The following is an 18,490-nucleotide window of genomic DNA, read 5'->3' as shown; positions in this document are numbered from 1 at the left end:
CTCGTCAGAATTGCAAAATCAGAGAATTAGCTGATACCTTCAGTGGTCTGTAACTTACTAATGAATTAAGGAATACTCTCTAAAATTGAACTGTCTTGTAAGAGTTCCTTGGACAGGCAAAAATTTAAGACAATTTTCTTTTTCTGTCTTTAGGTGGGCTAAACTTAGACCTTTCCATACTGTCAAGGTTTATCTTCTCTTACTTTAAAGTAGGAAAGTAAACAGTGTGAGTATCTCATTTAACTGCTTGATAGATCCCTTCGATTCAAGTTAAGATTTCTTACTGTATAATGAATGATTTAGAATGAGGTTACAAGAGAAAGATATCTCTGAGGACTTTGACCATTTCTCTTAAAAACAGAAGTGTATCTCCCCAGAGACTGCCTCCTTGTGTCCCTCCCACCCTCTCTCCCTTGCTTCTCTTCCTCCCTCCTCCTTTTCTTGCTTTCTTCCTTTTACCCTCTTCCTTCCTTTCCTAGTCTTTCCCCACAAATATCACATAATATAGTAGGGGAAATGCATTCACAAAGAGATAATGATGACACAATATAACAAATATAGAAATAAATACATAGAAATATACACTGCACACCATTAAGAGGTTAGTGTAAATTCACAAACTGCTCAAAGGATGGTCTCTGTTCAAGGGGGAAAGGAACATTTTACGTATTTTGGTGTGGAACAATGTTTAAGAGAACTTACTGGAAAATTGGAATACTCTATTATCCCAGTAGCATATTGTTTTTACTGAAAATTATCCTACTTTTATTTTTGCAATACACAGACTAGAGTCATTAAAGCAACTAAAATGAATTGACTTTGAACTATTGAAATGACTAAATCAAAGAGATGTATTACAAATTTTTGGTTAAAAGTATTTTCAGTTTTTTAAAAGGACAAAATTCTTTCTTTTTGTTGTGCTCTTTTTTTTATAAATTTATTTTATTTTCCAAGATTGTATTTATTTATTTGAAAGAAAGAAAGGGCACAAGCAGGGGGAGTGGCAGGCAGAGGGAGAGGGATAATCTGGCTCCCCACTGAGCAAGAAGCCTGATGTGGGGAGGACCCCAGAATCATGAACTGAGCTGAAGGCAGACACTTAACCAACTGAGTCACCCAGGTACCCCTTTTGTGGTGTTCTTAGTAAAGTCAGAGAATCCCTGGGTGCCTCAGTACTTCAGATAAGGCAGTTTTATTTTAAGGAAATTGTAGATCTTGTTCTTTGACTCACATCTTTCAAGAATTCCGCCCCGATTATTTTCATCCAACATTTCTTTTCTGTGCGCCTTAAGACACCTCCATATAGTTTATAAAATGGTATCAGATACATTTTTTTTTCTGTTTTTTTTTCCTCTTAGTGGATTAATCTCATTTCTACGGCTTATTAAAGATGTAAGTAATGTATCTTACCTCTTTTCCACTCCCCGTATATGGCACAGTGCTGGATGTACAATAGATTCTTGTGACACAGTCTACCTGTTGTTACCCCACTATCCATGGTTCCTTGTTTTCCTTAGTAACAGAGACTTGACATTATTTATGGTGGCCCCACTGAAACATTACATTTATCAGTCTCTCCTTTTCACTGCTGGTGGTCACTATGATGTTGGTTATAGTTGATGAGTGAGATTTTCGAAAACTCTTTAAAATGGTTTCTCTACATTCAGGCTTTCTATACATGATCACCACTAATACCTTGTTGCATTTCCTTATAGTTATTTTTCATATTACCTTTACTCTGCAAAAAGGGATCAAAATGTCCTTTTTATTAATACCTATTTAAAACAATAAATACACTGAACTTGTATTTAAATTTGTGGGCTACATTAGTTTTCCCTTTTCCCCCTAAGATCTAAATAAGACACCAGCAGCAACAACAACAACAACCATAATGGGGAAACAAGTTTAGACTCACAGTAACAAAGAAAACAGGACAGTAGTGAGATTCTGCAGACAAAAGAGTCCAATAAATGTTTGGAAAAGAGAAGACAAAGTGTGGTAACTGATTTGGCTGGGTAGAGAAGGCTAACACTGAAGTAGGAACTGAGGGGGATACTGAGGAGAAATACACAGATTGATCTTCCAGAATCCTTGACATGCTTGAGATGCCAGGACACCAGGAAAGAAGATGGTGGGTTTCAGGACTAGTAATAGGGAGATTAAGAGACAGGAATGGTTCAGTCTCCCATTCTCTCTTTTCACTCTCAGATGCTCACACAGGCATATGCTTCACAAACAGAATATTGACATCTTTGCATTAAGAAATTAAATTATATTAGAGAAAAGTCTTTCAGTTTCTGCCTTTGGACATCACAAAGAGAATGGCTGCCTTTTTGCTAGAACTCTGGCCAGAAGCCCACTATTTAGTAAGATCTGCTCTATCGATCCAGAGCATTTGGGCAAAATTTTGGTGCCAAATTTTTTAATGCACATAAGATATTTGGGGTAAAAAGTGAGAGTTTAGGGGGCACCTGGGTGGCTCAGTCATTGGGCATCTGCCTTCAGCTCAGGGTGTGATCCCGGCATTCTGGGATCAAGCCCCACATCAGGCTCCTCCATTGGGAGCCTGCTTCTTCCTTTCCTACTCCCCCTGCTTGTATTCCCTCTCTCGCTGGCTGTCTCTCTGTCTGTCAAATAAACAAATAAAAATATTTTTTGAAAAAGTGAGAGTTTAGGAAGGCCCCACGGTTTTTGGTGGGATCTGAGATGACACAGAAAAAAATGCACTTTGAAAACTACTGATATCTTCACATTGATCAGAGAAAATATTTGTAATCCTGAAATGTCTGTGCTGCCCAGAGAAATCTATACATTTAATTCCATCCTGATCAAAACACTGGTGGAATTTTTTAAAGTGCTGGGACAAACAATTCTAAAATGTGTATGGAACCAGAAAAGACCCCGAATTGCCAAGGAAATGTTGAAAAAGATAAAGCTGGGGGCATCACATTGCCTGATTTCAAGCTATATTACAAAGATGTGATCACTAAGACAGCATGGTACTGGCACAAAAACAGACACATTGATCAGTGGAACAGAATAGAGAGCCCAGATAGGGACCCTGAATTCTACAGTCAACTAATCTTCAACAATGCAGGAAAAAATATCCAATGGGAAAAAGACAGTCTCTTCAATAAATGGTGCTGGGAAAATTGAAAAGCTATACACAGAAGAATGAAACTCAACCATTCTCTTACACCATACACCAAAATAAACTCAAAATGGATGAAAGACCTCAATGTAAGACAGGAATCCATCAAAATCATAGAGGAGAATATAGGTAATAACCTCTTTGACATCAGCCACAGCAACTTCTTTCAAGACACGTCTCCAAAGGCAAGGGAAACAAAAGTGAAAATGAACTTTTGGAACTTCATCAAGATAAAAAGCTTCTACACAGAAAAGGAAATAGTCAACAAAAGAAAGAGGCAACCCACAGAATGGGAGAAGGTATTTGAAAATTACACTACAGATAAAGGGCTGGATCCAAGATCTATAAAGAACTTCTCAAACTCAACACCTTAAAAACAAATAATCAAGTCAAAAAATGGGCAAAAGACATGAACAGACACTTTTCCAAAGAAGACATAGGAATGGCTAATAGATACATGAGAAGATGCTCAACGCCATTAGCCATCAGGGAAATTCAAATCAAAACCACACTGAGATACCACCTTACACCAGTTAGAATGTCAAAAATTGACAAGGCAAGAAACAACAAATGTTGGAGACGTTGTAGAGAAAGGGGAACCCTCTTAAACTGTTAGTGGGAATGCAAGTTGGTATGGCTACCTTGGAAAATGGTATGGAGGTTCCCCAAAAAGTTAAAAATAGAGCTATTCTATGACCCAGCAATTGTACTACTGGGTATTTACTCCAAAGATACAGATGTAGTGAAATGAAGGGGCATACGCACCCCAGTGTTCATAGCAGCAATGTCCACAATAGCCAAACTGTGGAAGGAGCCAAGATGTCCTTCAACAGACAACTGGATAAAGAGGATGTGGCCCTTATATATAAGGGAATATTACTCAGCCATCAGAAAGGATGATTACCCACCATTTGCACTGACATGGATAGAACTGGAGGAGATTATGCTAAGTGAAATAAGTCAAGCAGAGAAAGACAATTATATGGTTTCACTTACATGTGGAACATAAGGAATAGCATAGAGGACATTAGAAGGAAGGGAAAAATGAAGGGGGCAAATCAGAGGGGGAGATGAACCATGAAAGACTAAGGACTCTAGGAAACAAAGTGAGGGTTTCAGAGGGGAGGGGGGTAGTGGGATGGGTTAGCCCAGTGATGGGTATTAAGGAGGGCACATATTTCAATGAGCAGTGGGTGTTACACACAAACAATGAACTGTGAAAGCCTACATCAAAAACTAATAAAGTACTGTATGGTGACTAACATAATAAAAAATTTTCTAAAAAAGATACTTTAAAAAAATAAGCAATCAGAAATTATACTTGGAAATAAGTAAAAGAGAAATAAATAAAATTAAGACAAATCAATAGAGGGTTGAAAAATAGAGGGAAAGAAATTCTCCGAGAAAGTAGAATTTAAAAAAGTCAAAGAAATGAAAAAAAGAAAAAATTATGAAAAATCTAGATAAGAGGTAAAGCATTCAACTCATATTTGTTCCAGGAGAATAGAGAAAACAGAGGGGAAGGATTTAAAAGAAACAATGAAAGGAAAACTCATCGCAGGAGGGTTTAAGTCTACAGATAAAGAAGGTGTACTGAGTGCCCACCCTAGTGATGAGAAAACAATAACTAAGGCACAATATTATGCAATTTTATTACCCTAGAGGTTACGAAGATTATAAAATTATTATGAGGGACAGAAAAAAAAAATAGGCCACAAAAAGTATGCAAAACCCAAAAGGCATTAGAGTATTCAGTAACAACACTGGACCCTTCAGTACAGTAGAAAAGTACCTGAATCTGATTTTCCACCTAGAATTCTAGACAGAACAAAACCATCAATCAGGTATGAAAGTAGAATAAGACCTTTTCAGTCATGCAAAAATTTACAAAATTTCCTCTGTAAGTACACTTTCTTTGAAAGTATGGGGGGATGTGTCCCAGCAAAAGCAACAAAGAGGAAGAGATAGGCTCAAGAAATCAGTGCAGGGGTGGCCCAGAGCACTTTTAAGATGAGAGCTGTCTAGGGGCATAGGGGGTGATACAAACGGATGAAAGCAGAAGGATAGAAGCCCTAGAAAGGGAGGCTTCAGAAAACAGAGAAGAGTGGGAATTTGTATTATCTATGGTGATAATGGAGCATGGCCCATGAGTCATTCAAAGACATTGTTTCCTATTTATTTTGTGTCTAAATGATCTGTCCATTAATGTAAGTGGAGAGTTAAAGTCCCCTAGTACTACTGTATTCACATGAACTTTTCTCTCTTGTCTGTTAATATTTGTTTTATGTATTTAGGTATTCCAGTGTTGTGTGCCTAGATATTTCCAATTATTATATCCTCTTTTGGGGTTGATCCCTTTATCATTATGTAATACCTTTCTTTGTCTCTTCTTATAGTCTTTGTTTTAAAGTCTATTTTGTCTGATACAAGTTTTGCTACCGCAGCTTTTTTTTTTTAATTTTCTGCTTCCGTTTCCATGGTGAATGTTTTTCATCGCTTCACTTTCAGTCTGTTTATGTCTTTCCTTCTGAGGTGTGTCTCTTGTAGGCAGCCTATATATGTGTCTTGTATTTTTCATCCATTCCACCACTCTCTTCCTCCAGAGAATGAAAGAGAAATAGGCAGGTTAGAGACCCATCAGATTATCAAATTTCTTGCCTAAAGTCACATCACTCTAAAAAATGTTTTCAGGATTCATCCCCCCAGGCCAGCATTCTGCATCTATTCTGAATTCTTAAAACACTAAATAGCTAGAGGACTAGTTTAATATTAATAAGCTCTCTACACCCATAACTACTACAATTAGTTTCTTTTCTTCATCCTCTTATATGCTTTGCCTTGATTAAATCTTCCCAAATGCATAGGCTCTTCCTCCCATATTGTTGTATGGGTATTTATTCTACAATATTGTTGATGGGAGGACTTAGGTTGAAAACAAGAAAAACGAACAATGGTCATTTAGACTAATTTGATTTTAATTGTCCATTGTTAGCAAACAAAGAGATTATGTTCAGGTGAGTTGACTTTTAGCCTTGACCTGTTAATATATTTTATAAGCACATGTACTTTGTTGTCCCACAGGTCTCCGAAACTTTTAAACACATTTTAAAATCTTTACCGAAATGTAATTGACATATAACATTATGTTAGTTTCATGTGTACAAAATAATGATTCAATATTTGTATGGATTGCAACATGATCTCCATAATAGGTCCAATTAACATCCATCACAATCACGACACATAATTACAAGGGTTTTTTTTCTCGGGCAGAAATCAAATAGCTTTTTCCTCACTGGGTGGGGTGGGATTCAACAAGTCAGAGACCCAGTTGTTGGGTGAAGCATTAGATGTACAGCTGAATGGGATTATCTAGTAGTTTCTTTCCATTCTTAAGAACCTGTGACTGGATGATATGTAAACTTGCTATTTGGTAAAGACGGTTCAGCGATTATGCATCATTTGGCAAATGCTCTCCTGAGTAGGGCCATAATGCCTACAAGGAAGAAAATCCAAAACTCATCCATAGAGACTTTTTTACAAAATTGACATTAAGACCCATCATTCACCTTCTGAATTAGAATCTCCAGGTATAGGGTTCAGGGCAAGTACAATTTGTAAAAAGGTCCTATTGATTTTGATACGTACTCCTAGTTGAGAATCAATGATGTATAGCAATACTAGAAGTGGAGAGGTTAACTAGGAGTCTGAAGAAGACAGAGAACACATTATCTGTGAAAGGCCAACTTACACATTAAAATGAGAAATGTATATGATCTTAGATATGATGTATTCAGTAAAGTATAGGCTTATACAATAAACTATTGAAAGTAGAAATCTGATATTAAGTTCTACTTCCTTCTCATGAAATAAGTGCCTATGATAATAACATAATCATCTGTTTTGTTCTGGGATGCATTTGTTTATAAAATGTTTTTACAGTGTCTTGACTATACCAATGATTTAATGCATGTCTGATGTTCTCTTACATAAGGACATTCTTTTTGTATGTGTGATTCAGGATTTGCTCCTAACTTATGTGAACATAGTCTTTGTCAGTTGTATTGCTGAGAAAGCCTGCATTTCCTTCAACACACTAACATTTCTGCTTCATGATTCAGGAATGTCTATATTATTGGTGTCCTCTATACTCTATCACTCTCTAGTCTGAGTGTGCATTGTTTTGACTAGTTAACTCTGTTCCAATGCCCACGTTTTCAGCTACATTCTAGTAATTGGGAATTTTCTTTTGGACAGAAAATTAACTTCAGAATGAGAGCTCATACTGAGAACAGATTCCCTGTGGACAAAAGCATGAAATACTGTAATGATGGAGGTATTTGAGTGTTCACATTTTTTTAGGCTCCCTGACAAGCAGATTACTTCACTTGGTCCTTACCACAGCACTGTGGAGAAAGTTCTATTATATTTACCTGTTTAAATATGAGGTAATGGAGGCACACATGAAGTCATGCTGGTGGGAGGAGCCAGAATTTGAATTCAAGCTGTCTGGTGCTTACCACTACCCCATGCTGCCTGTTAACTACAACATTATTTGAAATTATCTGCTCACAAGTGAATTAATTAAGTAGGCTCTGTGCTGAATCTACCTCTGATTTTAGCTGTACAGATGGCGGGCAGTCCCTCAGGAGCTCAGGTTCAGGCTGACGGCATCCCTTCCACCTCAGTCCATGCCCATGTGTTGTTCTGCCTTCTTCCCAGGGCCTTTTCAGAGGTCACACTTGCTTGGACTGGCTTGGCATACCAGCTAATGTATTTTGGAAACATAAGGAGTTAAGGTACAGCCATAGTTAGTCGATAAATGCCTTAGCTTCGTGCCATTCAGGCAGACAATTCGCAGCGGTTCTAGTAGAGTCAATTCCTCACTGATTACTGTAGTTTCTTCTCATTCCTGATTTCTGCTTCCTGAAACTACTTCCCAATAAACTACCTACACCCAAGTCTTTGCCTCAGTTTTTCTTTTGGGACAACCCAAAATAAGTCCTTCTCCTTTGATTGTGTTGGAAACAATTGTAAACCACCTGGTAATGAAAGGATTTATTTCTGAAAGTTAAATTCACTAACTTTCTCAGGAGAGAGATCGGTATATCAAATTATTCGTTTAATGCCCTGACTAGAAGTATATATATTTGAGCAATGTAAAATATTAAGATCAGAATAGGTAAAAGGCAAGCTTTATATTTAAAATGGGAGGACTGATTGTGAAAGATGTGTCAAATAAGACAATATGAAGCTTCTACAACATATGTGTTCTTAGGCACAGGACATTTAGGAAAACATACATATATAAGTTGAAGATGTGGAAATTAAACTGTCTATGTTTATGTACCTCTTAGAAAGTCTTCATGTACTCCCAGGGATATACAAAACCCAGGTTGAGGATTAATTCTCTAGAATACTACGTGTGTGTACACCAAAACTAAACCAAACCAAAGCAAAACGAATCACTGGGCACTTTGAGCATAAAGGAGGAAAAGCAACGTCCTCCACATCTCAAGAAAAGTTGAGGAGATCTGTTGTAAAGAGGCTTTGCCAAAAGTAATGGGAAGTGACTTTCATTGGGGAGTCTGAGAATTCTTCTGATTATAATAAGGAACACAAAAGCACGGAATTCATCAATATTCATATTAAACTAACATTTATTGCTGGCTTTCTACATGCCTGGGATTGTTTTCCAACGTTTATAACCATTATCTCATTAAAACCACACACTAATTTTCTCTGGGGTAGGAATTGCCATTCTAATTTGAGCTGAAATTAAGTGACTTGCCAAATTCATATGGTTGATTAATGGAAGGTTTGAGTTCCTATCCCCAAATCTTCTGATTTAAAGTCTCGTACACGTTCAAAGATATCACAAGATGATTGACAAAGAAACCTCGCTACAAGTTGAACAGAAATACGAGGCTTTCCCTCTCCCCACTGCAGAGCACACATGTCTAGTATTGCGTTGACTGAAGTTTTCCCTAACACTAATTTCTTCCACCACAAAACCCCAGGCAAAATCAGGTGTTTCTTTCTTCATGTTTCTGTGACAACTGGTACATATATTGATAAGATATTTATTGCATTTTATGGTGATTATCTTCTTACCTGCCTGCCTCCCCTACTAGATTGCCAGTTGAGGGAAGAGGCTGTGTCTGAGTTATCTTCAAAATTATCTTCATAATCTAGTACTAAGCAAAGTGTCTAATACAGAGGAGGCTTTCAGAGACTATTTGTCAGATGAGTGACTGCACAAATGAGTGAAAGTAAAAGGGTGGCCATTCCATCCATATCACACTAAACTAGATTATTCCACACTTCTGCTGGGTCTACTGCCAAAGACTTTCAAAGAAATTTTAAACTTTTCCAGAACTTTCCAGAGAGCATTTTTCATTTCCTTATTCCTGAGACTATAAATCAAAGGGTTGAAGAGTGGAGTCACCATTGCATAGAACAAGGTCATGATCTTTGGCATCAGGGTAGAGTGGCTGGATCCAGGGCTCACATGCATCACCATAATGGTCCCGTAGAATAGCAGCACCACAGACAAATGGGATCCACACGTTGAAAAGGCCTTATGCCAACTAGATGCTGAGGGCAACCGAAGCACAGCAAGTACTTAGTACAAGGACATAGGAGAGGACGATGAAAAAGAAGCTCAGGAGGATGATGAGGGAGCTTAGGGTATAGCTGATGAGTTTGGACACAGGGGCAGGAGCACATGAAAGGGTCAGCAATGGGCCTGAGTCACATACAAAATGATCAATTGCATTAGGATCGCAGAAAGGCAGTCGGGAGATGAGAATAACAGGCACCAGATACCAGAGAAAGCCACACACCCAACAGGAAATCGCTAGGTTGAAACAACGTTGTCCTGTCATAATTGTGGCATAATGCAGAGGATGACAGATGGCAAAGTAGCGATCAAAGACCATTGCTGAGAGAAAGAAGCACTCCGTGGAACCCATGGAAAAGAAAAAGTATAATTGAAGGAAGCATCCAGTGAAAGAGATGGCTTTGGTCTCTGAGAGGAAGTTGATCAGTGTGTTTGGAACAGTGGAATTGACATACCAGATCTCCAGGAATGCAAAATTCCCCAGCAGGATGTACATGGGCGTGTGGAGATGCTGGTCCCAAACTACAGCACTGATAATGGCTCCATTTCCCACGAGAGTCAGGAGGTAGACAGTTGAGAAGAACATAAACAGGACAACCTGAATCTCCCTGCTGCAGGAAAAACCCAGAAGGATGAATTCCCTCACTGACTCAGAAGAAGATCCGGAGCCAGACATGTTCATTTAGGCTGTAAGTTGTGCTGCAATGAGACATCACCATGAGACCAAATCCTAACAACTGAGCATAACAGACAAGGTCCTTCAGGATCTGATCTTTATCTACTTATTTAAGCTCATGTCTTTCCTGTGCCCCTTTGAGTTCTAGGCCCAATAAGAAAAGAAGAGTGACACTTCCACCAAATGACATGCTGTTCTCCCTACCTGAGGTGTCTGTTCCTTCTTCCTTCTTTCCTTCTCTCTTCCTCTTTTTGCCCCTGTCTTCCGAATTTCTTCCTTTCCCTTTTTCCTTCTTTTTACATCATCATCATCATCATCATCATCATCATCATCATCATTATTATTATTATTGGCCTGGGTAACTTGTACTTGCAATTTACACTATTGGTTTAGTTGCCTCCTTCATGAAGTATTGCTAGACTCCTCCATCATATAGTAATTGTTTTGCCCTAGCATCCAATGTATGTATATGCAAATTTCTACTATGCCTTATCATAACAAGGTGCTTTTCTTTTTTCTTTTCTTTTTTTTTGACAAGATCTGATTCATGTTATTAAAAGTTCACTTGTGGGGCGGGGGGCGCCTGGCTGGCTCAGTTGGTAGATTGTGTGACTCTTTTTTTTTTTCATGTTTTTTTATTATGTTAGTCACCATACAGTACATCCCTGGTTTCTGATGTAAAGTTCAATGATTCATTAGTTGCATAGAACACCCAGTGCACCATGCAGTACGTGCCCTCCTTACTACCCATCACCAGCCTATCCCATTCCCCCACCCCCCTCCCCTCTGAACAAGTTGCTTTTCTATCTCTTAATCTGTAAGCTTCATGAGGCAGAAGTTATATTTTTCATTTCTGTATTATCAATGCATAGCACAGCACAGTCTCCTCCTTAGGTGTGCCAGCATATTTGCTGAATCAATATTAAACAAAGGACACATTATTTTGTAAAGCTAGAATGAATGAGAAGTGACATTCTGAAAGCTGTAGTAGCCTTCTGCACTGAATAATTTACCCTTTACACCTTGCATCATGATATTTCTTTACATGTCTTAATTTACCTACTCGACTATCAAGCTCTGAGAACAGAGACTGAGTGTTAATCATCTTTGATTCCTTTTCAGTATCTAACACATTATCTTTTAGGCAATATTTACTATGTGATTGCTTGCTAAATGAATAAATCATTATACCTTCAGTTGAATCTTCATTCAGTTTTCCATCTAGAAGCCTTAGTCATTTCACAAAAATAAAGAAAGGACCTTGAAGCAGGGAGGGAAGTGGTGGGGGCAGATGAGAGTAAGGGCACGCTGAAAAGAGGAGGTGGTAGACCAATATGGTATGTGATTAACCAAATGTACCTGTTTGTCTTGGATTGTCCCCATTTTAGCACTCAAGGTCAGGTGATTTAGGAAGCCCATTAGGCCCAGGGAAGCTGTGATGGATGGTTGGTCACCCTACATGAGATCCTGAAGTTGAGCCAGCCTACCTGAAAAATGTATATGCACTGGTTCCTTTGGATCCTATTGAGGTCTATTTGTTTCAGTTGTCCACAGAGAAGAAGGAAATATTGTTGGCATGGACAGTGAAACTGCTGAGAAGACACCTGGGGACCACAACAAGGAGTTGCCTAAATTGCTTTTCCAGGACTGCTTGATGTCCTGTGCAATCTGAATACCCTAGTTGTCAACTGAGGCTACATGGCCAAGGTGCTAGTGTGGGTAGATTCAGTCCTGATAGGTTTCTTTCCCTCAAGACCGAATTACTCAGTAAAGCAGCATTTTTGGATCCAGAAGTATTTCTTTCAGCAACTCTGCTCCTCTTTTTTTGAACTATTCCTTTGGATAGCTGCTACTTCAATTCAGATCTCTCTAAAGGCATTATTAGAAGACAAATACTCCATGAAGCCCTAGAAAAAATACAACTGGAGGAAGCAACAAATGAGACAGATTGACTTAGTAGTTAAGAAGAAATAAGGCTTGGTACTCTGATCTAGATTGAGTTGATTATCTTCTTCTTTTTTTTTTGATGGTTTTATAGTTTTATTTCTTTTTTTTTAATGTTTTTTTATTATATTACGTTAGTCACCATACAGTACATCCCTGGTTTCCGATGTAAGGTTCGATGATTCATTAGTTGTGTATAACACCCAGTGCACCATGCAATACGTGCCCTCCTTACTACCCATCACCGGTCTATCCCATTCCCCCACCCCCCTCCCCTCTGAGGCCCTCAGTTTGTTTCTCATAGTCCATAGTCTCTCATGTTTCATTCCCCCTTCTGATTAACCCCCTTTCTTTATCCCTTTCTTCCCCTACCGATCATCCTAGTTCTTATGTTCCATAGATGAGAGAAATAATATGATAGTTGTCTTTCTCTGCTTGACTTATTTCACTTAGCATTATCTCCTCCAGTGCCATCCATGTTGCAGAAAATGTTGAGAATTCGTTCTTTCTGATAGCTGAGTAATATTCCATTGTATATATGGACCACAGCTTCTTAATCCAGTCATCTGTTGAAGGGCATCTCGGCTCCTTCATATGCACCCCAATGTTCATAGCAGCAATGTCCACAATAGCTAAATCGTGGAAGGAGCCGAGAGTTGATTATCTTCTAAAACATTTAATGCTCTGGTTTCTGATGCTCAATCTTCTGAAGAAAATCTATCCAACCTAGGGAAAAGAAAGACCTAAAAAAGTATAATCTAGTATCTTTACTTAAGGTAAAGAAATACTTTCTTTTCCCAAGGAGTCTTCTAGTGTTGGTATTAAGTATTTTTATGTCTGACACGTCATTCAGATCTCTTAATTTGTCCATGCCGTTACCTCAGTTTGGCCAGGTTTTCTGCTAGGGTCTCCTACTCTCAGCCTGCAGTGATATCATGGGATTTATTTTTACCAGATAAAACCATTACTGAGATTTCCCCAGTCGTGGCTACTCACAAGTTAAACCAATACACACACACACACACACACACACACACACACACATTTTGTTTGTGTGTAAAAACAAAACATGAAGAGCCAACATTCTTTTATTTTTCAAATGCACTCATGAAACATCTCAAAACTGATTTGCTTTTCCTAATTTCATTTCCTGCTAAAACTTCCTAGTGGAGAGTATTTGTGTATTGTAGCTTTTGTCTTCAGTTCTGTGTCTCTTTGGGACCCTGTAGTGATGTGTAGATATGGCTCCTAAAATGGAATGAGGGAAACAATAGGCTCAGTCCTGTTTAACGTTATCTTCTATGGGTTCTTCGTCATAACTGGACTCTTATTTTCAAAAGAGCATACTGTAACTTACTTGGAGTTGTGCAAAAGCTAGAAAAATTAATATTTTAGGAAACAGATTCATCTATACTTACCTTAGTTTCCCAGGAATTGAAGCTATTTGGATTTTGTCCTTCAGATCTTTTATCAACAACAACAGAAAGTTAGGATTATTTCTATAGGGAAAAAAAGTAGGGACAGGATGTAATTTCTGCATACTTGGGAGCTATGCCTGGGAGGAATGGGTCAGCTGTGTCCTTTCTTCTCAGTCTCACTCTCAAAAGTATGGATTCCAGGACCATCACTGAAAGACAAACTCCCTTTTGTACAATTAACTGTGCAGCGACTGCCAGAATCTCATTAGGGGAAATGCGTGAAGATGATGCATGTGAGATATTGGACGTTGTTTCCAATTTTTAATTTGCAAGAAAGGATTTAAGTAACACCTGTATAAAATGTTTAATCCAGAAATGGGGTTCTGGAGAGGACTCTATTCTTCATATATTTTTGGTATGTATTTCCAGGGATTGGCCCCCTGTGTATTTAAAAAATTGACTCCTCACTTCAGTAGTCCTTTGGGCAGGCTAGTCTCTCAGGCCAGCATCTACCTTTACCTTCTGTGATTAAGTGCCTTCAGGAGAGCAACTAGGAAAAATAAACAGTTGTGTGGAATGAATATGTGGCTGTGTCTCCGGAACTCAAAGCTAATTATGAATTGTCCTTTACTCTGTAAAACCAAGGTTCCTCTAGGGAAAAAGACAGCCATATAGTCAATCCCCAGAGAGATACAGAAAAAAAATTTTCTGGCTTGTGAGGAATTAAAAATAGACAAATTAAAGACAATGACACCATTGTTTCTAGTGCATGGAGTAAATCCATTATGGCACATTTTTGGGTTTCTTCAGCATCAAAGGTCTAATTTAACTAGCTCTGGACTTTAAAAAATTTTTTTAAGATATGTATTTATTTAAGAGCGAGAGAGCATGAGCTGGATAGTAGGGGCAGAGAGAGAAGGAGAATCAGGCTCCCCGTTGAGCAGGGAGCTCAATGTGGGCCTCAATCCTGGGACCTCAGTGTGGGCCTTGATCCTGGGACCCCTGGGATCATGACCTCAGCCAAGGGCAGTGGTTCAGTCGACTGAGGCACCTGGGCACCCCTATTTCTATTACCTTTGTGCTGTCATAGCATGATGAGTTCTCTTAAGATTCTTGCAAATATTTCCAATATTCTTCTAAGCTTTACTGTGTGCATGTATTTTTTTTAAAAAGTTTTCCTTTTTTCATGAGTGTAAGGAGCCCATATAATCATATTACAAAAATATTTTCTCTACTATGTTTCCTGCATATTTCTTTAAGATATCACCATGTGAATGCCTTTCTAGGGAATTTCTGGAGTCAGGCATAGTAATACAGAATAATAAAATGCTCATTCCCATTTGGTATTTAAGCAAAAAGAATAATTGATACATTCAGACTGAAAGTAAAGGGATGGAGTAACATTTTTCACGCAAATGGACCTCAAAAGAAAGCTGGGGTAGCAATTCTTATATCAGATAGATAGGATTTTAAACTAAAGACTATAGTTAGAGACACAGAAAGGCCGTATATTATTCTTAAAGGATGTATCCAACAAGTGGTTATGACAATTAGAGATATATATGCCCCCAACAGGGGAGCAGCAAGATACACAAGCCAACTCTTAACCACAATAAAGAGACATATAGATAAAAATACATTAATAGTAGGGGACCTCAACACCCCACTAACAGAAATAGAACACCCTTGCAAAAACTAAGGAAAAAATCAAAGGCTTTCAATGCCATACTCTACAAGTTGGACCTCATAGATATATATATAGAACACTACACCCCAGAACCAAAGAATACTCATTCTATTCTAATGCCCATGGAACATTCTCAAGAATAGACCATGTTCTGGGACACAAAACAGGTCTCAACCGATACCAAAAGACTGAAATTATTCCCTGCATATTCTCAGACCACAACTCTTTGAAAGTGGAACACAACCACAAGGAAAATTTTGGAAGAAACTCAGACACTTGGAGACTAAGAACCATCCTGCTCAGGAATGATTCAATAAACCAGGAAATCAAAAATCAAATTAAAGAATTTATGGAGACCAACGAGAATGAAAACACAACGGTCCAAAACCCATGGGATACTGCAAAGGCAGTCCTAAGGGGGAAATACATAGCCATCCAAGCCTCACTCAAAAGAATAGAAAAAACTGGGGCACCTGGGTGGCACAGCGGTTAAGCGTCTGCCTTCGGCTCAGGGCGTGATTCTGGCGTTACGGGATCGAGCCCCACGTCAGGCTCCTCCGCTATGAGCCTGCTTCTTCCTCTCCCACTCCCCCTGCTTGTGTTCCCTCTCTCGCTGGCTGTCTGTCTCTCTGTTAAATAAATAAATAAAATCTTAAAAAAAAAAAATTTCTAAAAAAAAAAAAAAAAGAATAGAAAAAACTAAAATGCAGTTTTTATATTCTCACCTCAAGAAGCTGGAACAGCAACAGAGGGACAGGCCTAATCTACGCATGAGGAAGCAACTGACCAAGATTAGAGCAGGAATCAATGAATTAGAAACCAGGAGTAGGGTAGAGCAGATCAACAGAACTAGAAGCTGGTTCTTTGAGAGAATTAATAACATTGACAGACCTCTGGCAAGACTTATCCAAAAGAATAGAGAAAGGACCCAAATTAATAAAATTATGAATGAAAAGGGAGAGGTCACAACCAACACCAATGAAACTGGAAGGATTATTAGAAACTTTTAGCAACAGCTATATGCCAATAAATTAAGCAATCTGGAAGAGATGGAAGCCTTCTTGGAAACCCATAAACTACCAAGACTGAAACAGGAAGAAATTGATTTTTTAAAAAGGCCAATTAATTATGAAGAGATTGAGTTAGTGATAAACAGTCTTCCAAAAAATATAACTCCAGGCCCGGATGGTTTTCCTGGGGAATTCTACCAAACATTCAAAGAAGAAATAATACCTATTCTCCTAAAGCTATTTCAAAAAATAGAAACAGAAGGAAAGCTACCAAACTCATTCTATGAGGCCAATATTACCTTGATCCCCAAACCAGGCAAAGACCCCAACAAAAAGGAGAATTACAGACTGATTTCCCTAATGAATATGAATGCCAAAATCCTCAACAAGATCCTGGAAAATAGAATCCAACTGTAAATTAAAAGGATTATCCATCATGACCAAGTGGGATTCATCCCTGGGATGCAGGGGTGGTACAACAGTTGCAAATCTATCAGTGTCTTAGATTTTATACAGAAACAAAAATTCAGAAATCATATGATTCTCTCAATAGATGCAGAAAAAGCATTTGACAAAATACAGCATCCTTTTCTGATTAAAACCCTTCAGAGTGTAGGAATAGAGGGTTCATTTCTCAAGCTCATAAAAGCCATCTATGAAAAGCCTACAGCAAATATTATTCTCAACAGGGAAAAGCTGGAAGCCTTTCCCATAAGATCAGGAACACGACAAGGATGCCCACTCTCGCCACTATTATTCAACATAGTACTAGAAGTCCTTGCAACAGCATTTAGACAACCAAAAGAGATCAAAGGTATCCAAATCGGCAAAGAAGAAGTCAAAATGTCTCTCTTCGCAGATGACATGATACTCTACATGGAAAAAAAAAAAAGAATCCACTCCCAAACTATTAGAATTTATAGAGCAATTCAGTAATGTGGCAGGATACAAAATCAATGCTCAGAAATCAGTTGCATTTCTATACACGAATAATGAGACTGAAGAAAGAGAAATTAGGGAATCCATCCCATTTACAACAGCACCAAAAATCATACGTTACCTTGGAATTAACTTAACAAGAGATGTAAAGGATCTTTATTCTAGAAACTATAAATCATTCTTGAAAGACATCGAGGAAGACACAAAAAGATGGAAAAATATTCCATGCTCATGGATCGGAAGAATTAACATAGTTAAAATGTCCATGCTACCCAGAGCAATCTACACTTTCAATGCTATCCCGATCTAAATACCAATGACATTTTTCAAGGAACTGGAACAAATAGTCCTTAAATTTGTATGGAACCAGGAAAGGCCCCGAATCGCCAAGGAACTGTTGAAAAGGGAAAACAAAGCTGGGGGCATCACAATGTCGGATTTCGAGCTGTACTACAAAGCTGTGATCACAAACACAGCATGGTACTGGCACAAAAATAGACACATAGACCAATGGAACAGAATAGAGAACCCAGAAATGGACCCTCGGCTCTTTGGGCAACTCATCTTTGATAAAGCAGGAAAAAACATCCAGTGGAAAAAAGACAGTCTCTTCAATAAATGGTGCTGGGAAAATTGGACAGCTACATGCAAAAGAATGAAACTTGACCACTCTCTCACACCATACACAAAGATAAACTGCAAATGGATGAAAGACCTCGATGTGAGACAGGAATCCATCAAAATTCTAGAGGAGAACATAGGCAGCAACCTCTACAATATCGGCCAAAGCAACCTTTTTCATGACACATCTCCGAAGGCAAGAGAAACAAAAGATAAAATGAACTTGTGGGATTCATCAAGATAAAAAGCTTCTGCACAGTCAAGGAAACAGTCAAAAAAACTAAGAGGCAGCCCACGGAATGGGAGAATATATTTGCAAATGATGCTACAGATAAAAGACTGGTTTCCAAGATCTACAAAGAACTTCTGAAACTCAGTACGCGAGAAATAAATAAACAAGTCATAAAATGGGCAGAAGATAT

At 38.4% G+C, this 18,490-nt stretch overlaps 1 pseudogene; it reads right to left on the bottom strand.

Annotated features, from left to right (window-relative positions):
• Positions 1-9,464: 9,464 nt before the first annotated feature.
• On the bottom strand, positions 9,465-10,455 carry LOC123786316 (olfactory receptor 11H12-like; annotated as a pseudogene).
• Positions 10,456-18,490: the final 8,035 nt, after the last annotated feature.

Source organism: Ursus americanus, chromosome 4, assembly GCF_024610735.1.
Source record: "Ursus americanus isolate L20-20 chromosome 4, mUrsAme1.1.p, whole genome shotgun sequence".
NCBI lineage: Eukaryota > Metazoa > Chordata > Mammalia > Carnivora > Ursidae > Ursus > Ursus americanus.
Note: the sequence above shows the minus strand (reverse complement) of the source record. Positions and strands in the feature narration are given on the sequence as shown.